The sequence below is a fragment of the Octopus sinensis genome, linkage group LG3 (assembly GCF_006345805.1).
Source record: "Octopus sinensis linkage group LG3, ASM634580v1, whole genome shotgun sequence".
NCBI classification, from domain to species: Eukaryota; Metazoa; Mollusca; class Cephalopoda; order Octopoda; family Octopodidae; genus Octopus; species Octopus sinensis.
Window position 1 is genome coordinate 123,429,727 of NC_042999.1, and position 11,782 is coordinate 123,441,508.

Sequence of the window (11,782 nt, forward strand, 5' to 3'; positions counted from 1 at the left end):
AAAATGTGTTTCACCTTGAAACACATACATAGGTGTATGTAGACACACACACACATGGTTGGTGTTTGGAAGGGCATCCAGCTGCAAAAACCAAGCCAAATTAGACTGGAACCCAGTGCAGCTCTCCAGTTCATCAGCTCCAGTCGAACTGTCTAACCCATGCCAGCATGGAGAGCGAACGTTAAATGATGATGATGATATATATATATGTATATATATACTTATACATGACAGGCTTCTCATTGCTCCTGAATGGGATTTGGGGTAAATTGTCTCACTTTTCTATGATTTTCTGATGTCTTAACACCTAGTGCTTCGAGAAAGTCATCCCCATTGCACTAAACTGCAGCCTATCAGCAAACTACTACATTAAAAGGCATTGAATATGTGTGGTTGATAATGTCTACAACACTGGTGCTGTTTCTAATTCATATTTGAATATATACATAGGTGCAGTTATGGCTGTGTGGTAAGAACCTTGCTTTCCAACCACATGTTTCTGGGTTCAATCCCACTGTGTGGCACCTTGGGCAAGTGTCTTCTACTATAGTCATGGATCAGCCAAAGCCTTGTGATTGGATTTGGTAAATGGAAACTGAAAGAAGCCCATTGTGTATATGTGTGTGTTTCTTTGTGTATGTGTTTGTCCCCTCATCAACATTTGACAACCAGTGATGGTGTGTTTACATTCCCACAACTTAGTGCTTCAGCAAAGAGACTGATGCAATAAGTACTAGGCTTAAAAATAAGTACTGGGGTTGAATTATTCAGCAAAAGCACTTCACAGCAGTGCTCCAGCATGTCAGTAGTCAACTGACTGAAACAAGTAAAAGAAGAAAAAAATATATCATCAAACACTATATTACTAGCTTGGGCATGTAAGTGACCAGAGTGTTACCATTGTTTTCTTGTTAAACATTGCCACTAGATAATATTGACATGTCTTCAAACATGCTGGTCAGAAGTACATAGTCTCTTTATAACTGAAGTTGCACACTCTCTATGTAGACACAGGTAGTACCATTGAGTCAACCCAGGGTTGTATACACCATATGTATGCACCATCAGTACTAAAGAGGCTATGAGTAAGCCAATAGTAACAAGCTGACCAGGTAAATACCATAACTAATAACATATTGTGAGATGATGCAAAAATATGACTGTTCTGTTAGTAATATGAAGTCTGCTTTTGTGTCTGACGTACAGACAATGAACTGACAGGCAATCAATCAATTTCTCTCTCTCCTCTCTCTGTCTTTATATATATATGTGTTTGTATGTGTGTGTGTATGCATACATACATATATATATATACGTATACATGTTTATACTTACATGTGTACAGATATATATATATATACGCATATATATGTACATATTTATATATCTATATATATGCATATACACACACATAATATACATACTTACATATGTGCATATATACATTCATCATATATATACATACATATATCTATCTATATATATATATATATATATATATATATATACACACACACACACAAACACACACATGTGTGTGTGTGTGTGTGTGTGTGTGTGTGTGTACATGCATATATTTATATTTCTATATTTATCTATCTATATATTATATGATGAATATATATATGTGTGTGTGTATATATATGTGTGTGTGTGTGTTGCGTGTGTGTAAATATATGTATGTGTGTATATATATATATATATGTGTGTGTGTGTGTGTGTATAATCAGTTTACTGTCTACTTTTCAAAACTTGCATTGGTTGGACTAAATTTTATTGAGGAATTTCTACTGCCAGATACTCTTCGTATCGTCAACGCTTGGCTATTCTCAGGAAAGGAATATTCCCCCATGATCAGACATGGAAGATTGGAAATGAAAGACAGCTTGCATTATGCTGACACTCATTTGAAACTATCACATGATGTCAATGGAAAGAGATTAGTATTGTTTTATTAAATTGCCAAATATGTCCTCAAATACCTCAGAAACTCAGTAATACACATATTTTGGATAGGTAGCTGCTGCTGTCTGAGATTTGGTCTCTAAGAAACACCACATCTCTCTTAGGAGCTTCATTTTTGGTTTTGTTATGTAATTAGGTGCCATTCCTAAAAGCAAATACTTTACAGTGTAGACTGAGTGCATTTTTCCATATACATACATATATGTATGTTTATGTATATATAAATATGTGTGAGTGTAGGTCATTTTGTTTTCCCAGATAGATTGTTCTTCATGTTTGAGACTCTGATAAAGCCATAAGGTGGTACTCAGGCATTGAACTATGAATCCACCACAACTTCTAGTGGAAGTAACTGAAACTTAATGAAGTTCATAAGATAATCGTTTGTTGTCTCTTTTTTCTTATTACCACTCTGCACTCGAGTAACACTTTTGTATAGAAACATATGTATACTGAGTTCTACACTAGGCCATTAATACTGCAACACCTAAGTGAAATATTAAAACATATATATATAGATTTTAATGGTGCTATTATTCATAACTTTATCTATTTCAAAGTTCCATTAATAAGACATTTATTTTATAACTCTTGAAACTTATGACATAAACACACACACACATACACATATATATATATATATATATTATATATATATATATATATATATATATATGTGTGTGTGTGTGTGTGTGCATATACTCATGCATATGTACATATAATACACACACACACTCATATATATTAAAACGTGGACCCTTACATAACGAATCTACTTCATTCCAGAACCTCATTCATTATCACAAAATTTCATTACCACTCACTTAAAACGTATTTAGATATAGTTAATTTCAAACCCTCAAAGAATACTGCAAGTCTATATATAGTCCATCATTTCAGGAATTAATATATCACAAATTATCCATAAAAATCAGTGTATATACTAAAAGCCATGTAATATTTGTAAACAAGGTAACATATAGCAAAAATGAAATTTACTGAAAGAAAATTTTAATAAATAAAAACAGGAGTGGCTGTGTGGTAAGTAGCTTGGTAACCAACCACATGGTTCCGGGTTCAGTCCCACTGCGTGGCATCTTGGGCAAGTGTCTTCTGCTATAGCCCCGGGCCGACCAATGCCTTGTGAGTGGATTTGGTAGACAGAAACTGAAAGAAGCCTGTCGTATATATGTATATATATATATGTATGTGTGTTTGTGTGTCTGTGTTTGTCTCCCTAGCATTGCTTGACAACCGATGCTAGTGTGTTTACGTCCCTGTCACTTAGCGGTTCAGCAAAAAGAGACCAATAGAATAAGTACTGGGCTTACAAAGAATAAGTCCCAGGGTCGATTTGCTTGACTAAAGGCGGTGCTCCAGCATGGCTGCAGTCAAATGACTGAAACAAGTAAAAGAAAAAAAGAAAAGAAAGAATATACAGTTTATGTTAAATATATCTCTTATGAAGTTATATAAGCTAATCACCATCATCGTTGTTTAATGTCCATCTTCCATGCAGGACCCGGTCAGGTAGAATACCACCCTAGGCTACTGTGTCTGTTTTGGCATGGATTTTATAGCTGGATGCACTTCCTAACACCAACCACTCCACAGTTTATATTAAATAAACAGATAGTTTTACATGATAATCTTCATTTTAAAAAAAGCAGTAACATTTAAAAGGTAATTACAAATGTGTTACAAACTCAGGATTTGCTCCCTTCTAGCCCCTTTTTGGGGTTCAAGGTATATAAACCTTGTGCATCTAGCCCATGCTTCCCAGGACAGTTCGTAGGTCCATGCTAGTTCTCACAGTGTTGGATGGAGACTGCAATATACTTATCAAACATGCTCCTCTACCAAAGATCTGAATGAATCCTCCTGAATTAAGGTTTTTTCTAAGGATTTTTGGAGTAACATTACTTAATCAATATTTCTTCAAATTGAGGGATCCCAGCTCTGATATTATAAATGTCTCAGGAAAGGAATCTCTGGACAGGTTCTATGAGCAAAACCAACCCGCAGGGGACCTAGGAGTTGACCACGAGCAAAATGGTAGGATGACATCCATGAGTCTATTTGGTCTTACTTTGGGATTCAGCCAGATCAGCTGGAAAAGGTTACTTATGACAGAACCCAATGGAAAGTGTGCTTGAAGAATCTGCTCCCACTACCTTCCCAGGAATAAGATGAGATTAGAGGATTATGAGGTATGTCTCAATCTGTGTGGTATGTTAAAGGTAAATAATTCAACATCTATGAATCCCAAGATGCAAATTTAAAAGTTTAAAAATATTTTAAATTAACAATTGAAAAATAGTATACTTTCTTGCTTGATTTTGGTTGGCCGTTTTATTGAAAGTGAAGGGCAGCAGAGTGTTAAGAAGGAAGAAGGGTAAGGTTTTTTTAAGTACTTTCTTCTGCAGGAAGATCATCTAGAATTACCATTTTTAACAAAGAAACAGCAAAGAATTTGAAGGTTCTTGAATTTTTTTATGGTAAGTATCAATGGTGAAATGGCATAATCTATTCTTCTGGACAAACCCAAGGAACTCCAACAATTCATCAGAAAAATTGCTCACATCTGACTCAACATCCTCTGAGAGACAGTGGTATGTTATCTCAATGTCTGTGAGCTCACTCCAGAGACAAAATATCTTCTAATATCTTCTTTTATGGTTCATTTCTTCTTCTGACATGGTTTGTTTCTTACATTTTGATTATCTTCCTGTAAGTGCAGTCTTTCTTGAGAGAATTCAATCTATTCCTGGTGTAGCTTGTTTAGGTTGTCAATGGGCATTTCTTTTCTTTGCTTTGCTTCTCAATTAAATAATTTGTCTTTTTCATCAATTTCAAGGTTCATAGAACTGCTCAAACATTTCAAAGTCTATTGAAGAGACAACATCAGGTCACAGTACTCTCCAAAAGGAGTTTAAGCTCTCAGGATAAAGATATCTCTCCATGACTTCACTATTAAATGCACAGCATCTGCAAAGGTGAAGCGATTTTTCCAAACCTCTTTTAGCATCACTTCAGTAAACAAATTCACTTCAAAGCAGGTCTCAAATAAATGCTTTCTGTATGATTTTTTGAAGTAAGAATTCACTTCTGATCGATGAGTTAAAGCACAGGAGTAATTTTAGGATGCAGGATGTGGACTTTGATAAATTCAAATACCTGTGGCATTCAGTCCATGAGGTTTGAAAGGTGTGCTAGAGCATTATCCATAACAAGAAGAAAGAACCTCCTCTTTGAGGTAGTCATGTACAATGAGAACAAATAAGTCACTATATCATGCATTAAACAATTTCCTTGTAACCTAGACTTTCAGTTTAAATCCACTGAAATATTAGTGCAGGAAAGTATCATCTATAGTCTATGTTTTATCAGTTTATGTTCAGAGAATCTGTCCTCCTGCTATTGGATAAAAGTCCTGGGCACATTTTTATGAAAAAACAAATTACCAGCTTCATGGTTAAAAATCTAATAAAACACAGATTAGTCTCATCCACAAGCTTTAAAAATTCAGATCAATATATTTCTGCAGTAAGTGAGTCTAAGCTGACATTTTTGCTATGACACACAATGTTGCAAACACCAGAACATTTTTCAAATGACTCAAACCAATCTTTGCTGGTTTGAGTCAACTCTCCTGGTTTTATGTCATTCTGAAGCTGTTCAGAAACGGACTTGGCTTTTTTACAAAGCTGAATCATCCGCTAATTTTTTTGTTTTATCCACATTAATAATAAATTTTCTGCTTGATCCATGTGTGAGACATGATTGTTATGAAGCCTGCATATACCTTGTGCCAATGTGGCCCTTTTTGGCACATTTAACTTTTTCTTCGAAATGGTGCAAATTGAAAATTTGGTCAATCCATGCCCCACACTAAGTTTACAGTTTGAATTCTGGTAATGGCCTTCTGTCTCTTTTCTATCTTGAATTGTGCTTAGAATATCTTATGTTAACTGCATATTTAGATATCTTTCCTGAGAGATATTGTTTCCATTTCCAATTCTAATTAGTGAAAATTTAATTGAAAACAGCAAAAACAAAAATGCTTCATTAAGTAGTAAATAGTTTAGAAACTTAGATGATGAATAATAGAAAAACAGTATTAACACAAACCTGTTATGAACAACAGATAGTCTATTATGAAAGTATTCATGGAAAATAATACTTTAATATTCTTTTTTTTTTTTCAATTAAAGAGGTTATACTTAGAAACTACATTGATATAGCTGGAGAAAATAATTAAAATATCTTAATTTAAAATGAAATATGCACTATATATCCTTAGTTTTAGAGCTTTTTCGGGGTAGGGGATGGTGTTGTGGAATTCTAATAATTAGTTATAATAATAATAATAATAATAATAAAAGATGGGCTACAGCAAATATTCTGCTCAATACCACAGATTTGTTTGACCTTAACCAGTTGGGCATGTCCTGTAGTGGCTGACAATATGTGCATCTCTGATTACGAGCAGAAGTAGTGGGGGAGCATCATAGCCATGTGTTGAGAGGGATTCTTTGAGATTTGAATAATTTACCTCGGGAAACATGGGTGTTTTGTTCAACATCCTTAAACAACCCTTATTCAGGGACCTTTTGAGCGGGATGGGTTACTTGACCAGAAGAAAATTCTAGCTGGGCCCCACCTGCAAGGTCATGTGCTGTTTATCTTAGTTTGAGATCACCATGTCACACACATATGGTTGTGATGCATGTACCTAGTGTACCCTTATCAGACGGGTAGTCATGATGGGTATACTGGGCTTCGTATATTTTACCCCAGTGTCACTTTGATGGCATGCACTGCTCTCTCACTCAATAATAATAATATAATAATAATATTAATAATAATAATACATTGTATGTAAAAGTATGTTTTATGACAACATTCATATAAAAAAGTTCATACACACTAAACATAGTCAAGCATATACAAACAACATAATTAAACATAGTATTAAATAGTTAACCACTAAGTTATATGAGGGGATACCCAAAAGAAACCAGAATTTTGCAATATTATTTTATTCACTTAGTTTTACATGTTAACACTTTTATCACCTTCAAAGTATTCAATGCATTGGTCCAAACTCGTTTTCCCATGTTGGAAGCTGTGTTGGTACTCTTGCAAAGTGATGCTTTTTAATGCCTCCATCATTTTTTTCTTCACCTCTGAAATCCCATAGCACCAGCTTTTGTCACCAGCGATAACTTTTGAAAAAGGTCTGGATCAACTTCCAACTGTCCTTTCAGTTCACAAAACGCATTCAGTTGTGACTGCTTTTCATTTTCTGTGAGCAATCGAGATACAAAAGCTGCTGAAACCCTTTATATTTGCAATTCCTCACTCAAAATTCATTAGCAGGAGCTCCAGTACACACCAGTCATATCAACAAATTCGTCAGCTGTACAGTGACAGTCCTCTTGGATCAATTCATGAATTTTCATGTTTTCATTTGTTTGGGAGGTTGATAGTCACCCTGAATGAGGTTGGTCCTCAAGCAACAACTGACCATTCCAGAAGTATGTAAACCACTTGTAAGCTTGTGTTTTGCTCATGACAGCAGTCTTGTAAGCTGTTTGAAGCATTATAACTGTTTCAGCTGCCATTTTCTCCAGAAGAAAACAGAATTTCACAGAAGCATGCTGTTCCTTTGTTTCAGCAATTGCAAAAAGTGATGAACAGGTGAGAAACACTGCAAAACAAAGATGCACCATGTGAAAGTACGACCTTACCTGACTACACTGGTCAGCAGACTGATGCCTGAGGGTCACATCAAGTGACTTCTGGTGGTAGAAGCCTGAACTACAGCAGGTTTGTCCCACAGAGAATGTTTCTGGTTACTTTGGGGCATCCCCTTGTATACTTAGTATTGAAATAATAATTTTTTTAAATAATAGTATTTCTATATACTATAAGCATGAGGTCTGAAAGTTTTGGGGCAGGTGGCTAATCAGATACATCGACCTCAGTACTCAGCTATTTATTTTATCAACCTTGTAAGGATGAAAGGCACAGTCAACTTCTTTGAAATTTGAACACTGAACATAAAGCCAGAAAAAAAGCTGCTAAGCATTTTGTTCATTATGCTAATGATTCTGCCAGCTCTCCACCTTTTAAATAATAATAATCCCATTAATGATATCTGCAAAGCTGTTATATGGGAAAAGACTATACACTCATGAAACTATACAGAATGAAATCCTTAACTAAAGCTGCTGAAGTTGAATACACAACTAATTTCATAACATTGTTGAGTCTCTTTAAAAATCAAGAGATTGGACATAAGCTGGACAAGCTTTGCAATCTTCAGTTGATTATTACAGCCCATGAGTAAGTAAACCAAGAAAAATATACTTAAACATATTCTTATCCTTAATGAGAAAGCACTTAGTCTCCCTGAAAAAAAAAAGAATTATTGAATAAAGCAAATTATTTAAAACTAAGGATTAACTAAAAAATGAAGTTTCAGATAATAACAGGAATTTTCTAACAGAAGTACACAATTTCTGTTTGGCTAAGTATCATGTTTTTCATTCAACAAGAATATCTGGATTAATGAGACATTTCCTAGTTTATATTGGATCATTCCATAAATAATGTGGTTTTTTCAGTTGCATGAACTAAAAGTCGGAGAAGGATAGGATAAAGTACCTGCATCAACTTTCTATAAAAGCAGGTAGTAATTTTATCTTGTACTTATTCTTAGTGCAAGTTTTGAAGAGTGCAGTTCGAATTTAACAGTTATTTTTTCAAAGCTATAAGGGAAGTGATAAAGGAGCATATTCATCATATTTTACTTTATGAGTTCAATAAAGGCTACAACACAACGGAAAGGGCAAGGAATATTAATGCAGTATATGAGGATTGGACAAAAAGCATAAGCCAGTGTCAACAATGCTTCCAGAAATTCTAGGCCGGAAATTACAGCTTAGAAGATGAGCCTCATACTAGAAGATCTGTAGAGCTAGACGAGGATGTCTTGTAAACTCTAATGGAACAAAATCCCATTGTAATTGTTGAGGAAGTAGCAAAGAAGCTTGGATTTGGTCGTTCAACTATTCATCAACACCTGTGTGCCATTGGAAAAGTCAGCAAATTGGGTCAATGGGTTCCTCAGCTACTTTTTTAGCCTAATTGCATGCAGAGAGTGAATGTGTGTTCTTCTTTGCTGTTATATCTCATGAATGACATTTTTTTGGTCTGACTGGTGATGAGAAATTGGTATTCTATAAAAATATCAAGCACCAAAGACAGTGTGTAGGGAAAGGAGAAACACCAGCACCCCAGGATAAAGAAGGTCTTCACCCATGTAAAGTGTTGTTATGTGTTTGGTGGGAAATGAAAGGTTTAGTCCACTTTGAACATTTAAACATAAACCAAACGATTACAAAGGAGATCTAATGTGAGCTGCTTAAGTCAGCACTAGAAGAAAAATGACCATCTTCTGTTTCAAGACGAAAGGTGTTCTTCCATCAGGATAATGCTCAGCCACATGCAGTGAAGATGACATTCCAAAGGCTGGAGCAGTTTGAATAGGAAACAATGCCTCACCCACCATATTTGCCAGAGATTTTCCCATCTGATTATCATTTATGCTGCAGTCTTAAAAATCATTTGGACAGAAAAAATATGGATTCTGTAGACAAGGGCAAAACAATACTGGAGTCCTATTTTTCATCAGACAAGAGAAGTTTGGCAGAGAGGCCTTGCAAGTGTGCCAGATAAATGGAAGAAAATTGTAGAAAATGAAAGAGATTATATTTCAAATTAAAAAAAGAAATTTGTTTATCCTAATTTTGAAAAATAAAAGAAGTATAAAAATATATTCTTAGAATATTTTTAAAAAAATGCTTTAGTCTTTCCAAAAACTTTACCTGAAATGCCATTTCATCATCCAACATTAATTACACATATATGTGTGTATATATATATATCATCATCATCATCATTTCACGTCCATTTTCCATGCTAGCATGGGCTGGACGGTTCAACCGGGGTCTGGAAATCCCGGAGGCTGCACCAGGCTCCACTCTGATCTGGCAGTGTTTCTACAGCTGGATGCACTTCCTAATGCCAACCACTCCTTGAGTGTAGTGGGTATTTTTTACGTGCCACCAACACAGGGTATATATATATATATATATATATATATATATATATATATACATACATACATACATACACATATATATATACATACATACACATATATACATATATATATACATACATACACATATATACATATATATATACATACATACACATATATACATATATATATACATACATACACATAGATATACATACATATATACATATATATATATATACATACATGTGCATATACATACATGCATATATATACATATATATATATACATACATATATATACATGCATATATATACATATATATATATACATACATATATATACATGCATATATATATATACATACATATATATACATGCATATATATATATACATACATATATATACATGCATATATATATATATATATACACACACACATATATATATACACACACACACACACACACACACATATATATATATAATATATATATATATATACACACACATACACACATATATATGTATATAAGTTTAGAATACTTGATACATTACACATTATTATAGTCATATTATATATTTATTCTGGATTGGAGGATGATTTTGAATTCTAGTGAAATAACTTTAAAAATTTTTGTATACATATATTTTTTGTTTGAGTGAATAGTAATCAATTCACTAATAAATTATCAAGTTCTTGTTGAATGAAATGCTGTAATTTGAGCTTTGAATCATAAAATTTTAAAAGAAAATTTATTCTTTTAGCAAAAATCAGCGAATTCCTTTCTTTATAGAATATTTGCTTTCCAAGCTCAAAGCCAGCTGTTAAAAGCCAGATAAATCTAACGGTATATGTTTCATCTATGATCCATCAGAAACAGCTACATACTATCATATGCTATATATGTCCTTCCACATCCTATACACACAACCAAATCTCACATCTCCAGTCCCCAAAGTTTTTCACTCATAACAGCAACTGATGTTAAGGCAAAACTTGAAGAAACCTACCTATACTAACTAGTGGTCTTTTATCCACATTCACAATTCCTGAAGGTTATCATCAAAACAAAGAAGGATGTTTTCATGCATTGCATGCAGACAAGCTCTTCTGCCCCTCAAATTGCAACAGATTATATTGGTCCCCAGCCAAAAAGCATTGTTACCATCATAACAAAATTCTACTTTCCACCACCTCTCAACTATAATGATTCTATAAACAATCCTTCCTCTTTCGGTAGGGTTATATTCTACAGTGTAGAATATAGGCATAGAAGTGGCTTTATGGTAAGTAGCTTGCTTATGAACCACATGGTTCCAGGTTCAGTCCCAATGCATGGCACCTTGGGCAAGTGTCTTCTACTATAGCCTTGGGTTGACCAAAGCCTTGTGAGTGGATTTGGTAGACGGAAACTGAAAGAAGCCCGTCCTATATATGTATATATATATAAGTATGTGTGTGTATGTTTGTGTGTCTGTGTTTATCCCCCAAACATCACTTGACAACCGATGCTGGTGTATTTATGTCCCTGTAACTTAGCAGTTCGGCAAAACAGACTGATAGAATAAATACTAGGCTTACAAAGAATAAGTCCTGGGGTTGATTTGCTCGACCAAAAGGCGGTGCTCCAGCAAGGCCACAGTGACATGACTGAAACAAATAAAAGAGTAAAAGAGTGTATCCTATTCTCAGCAAAGA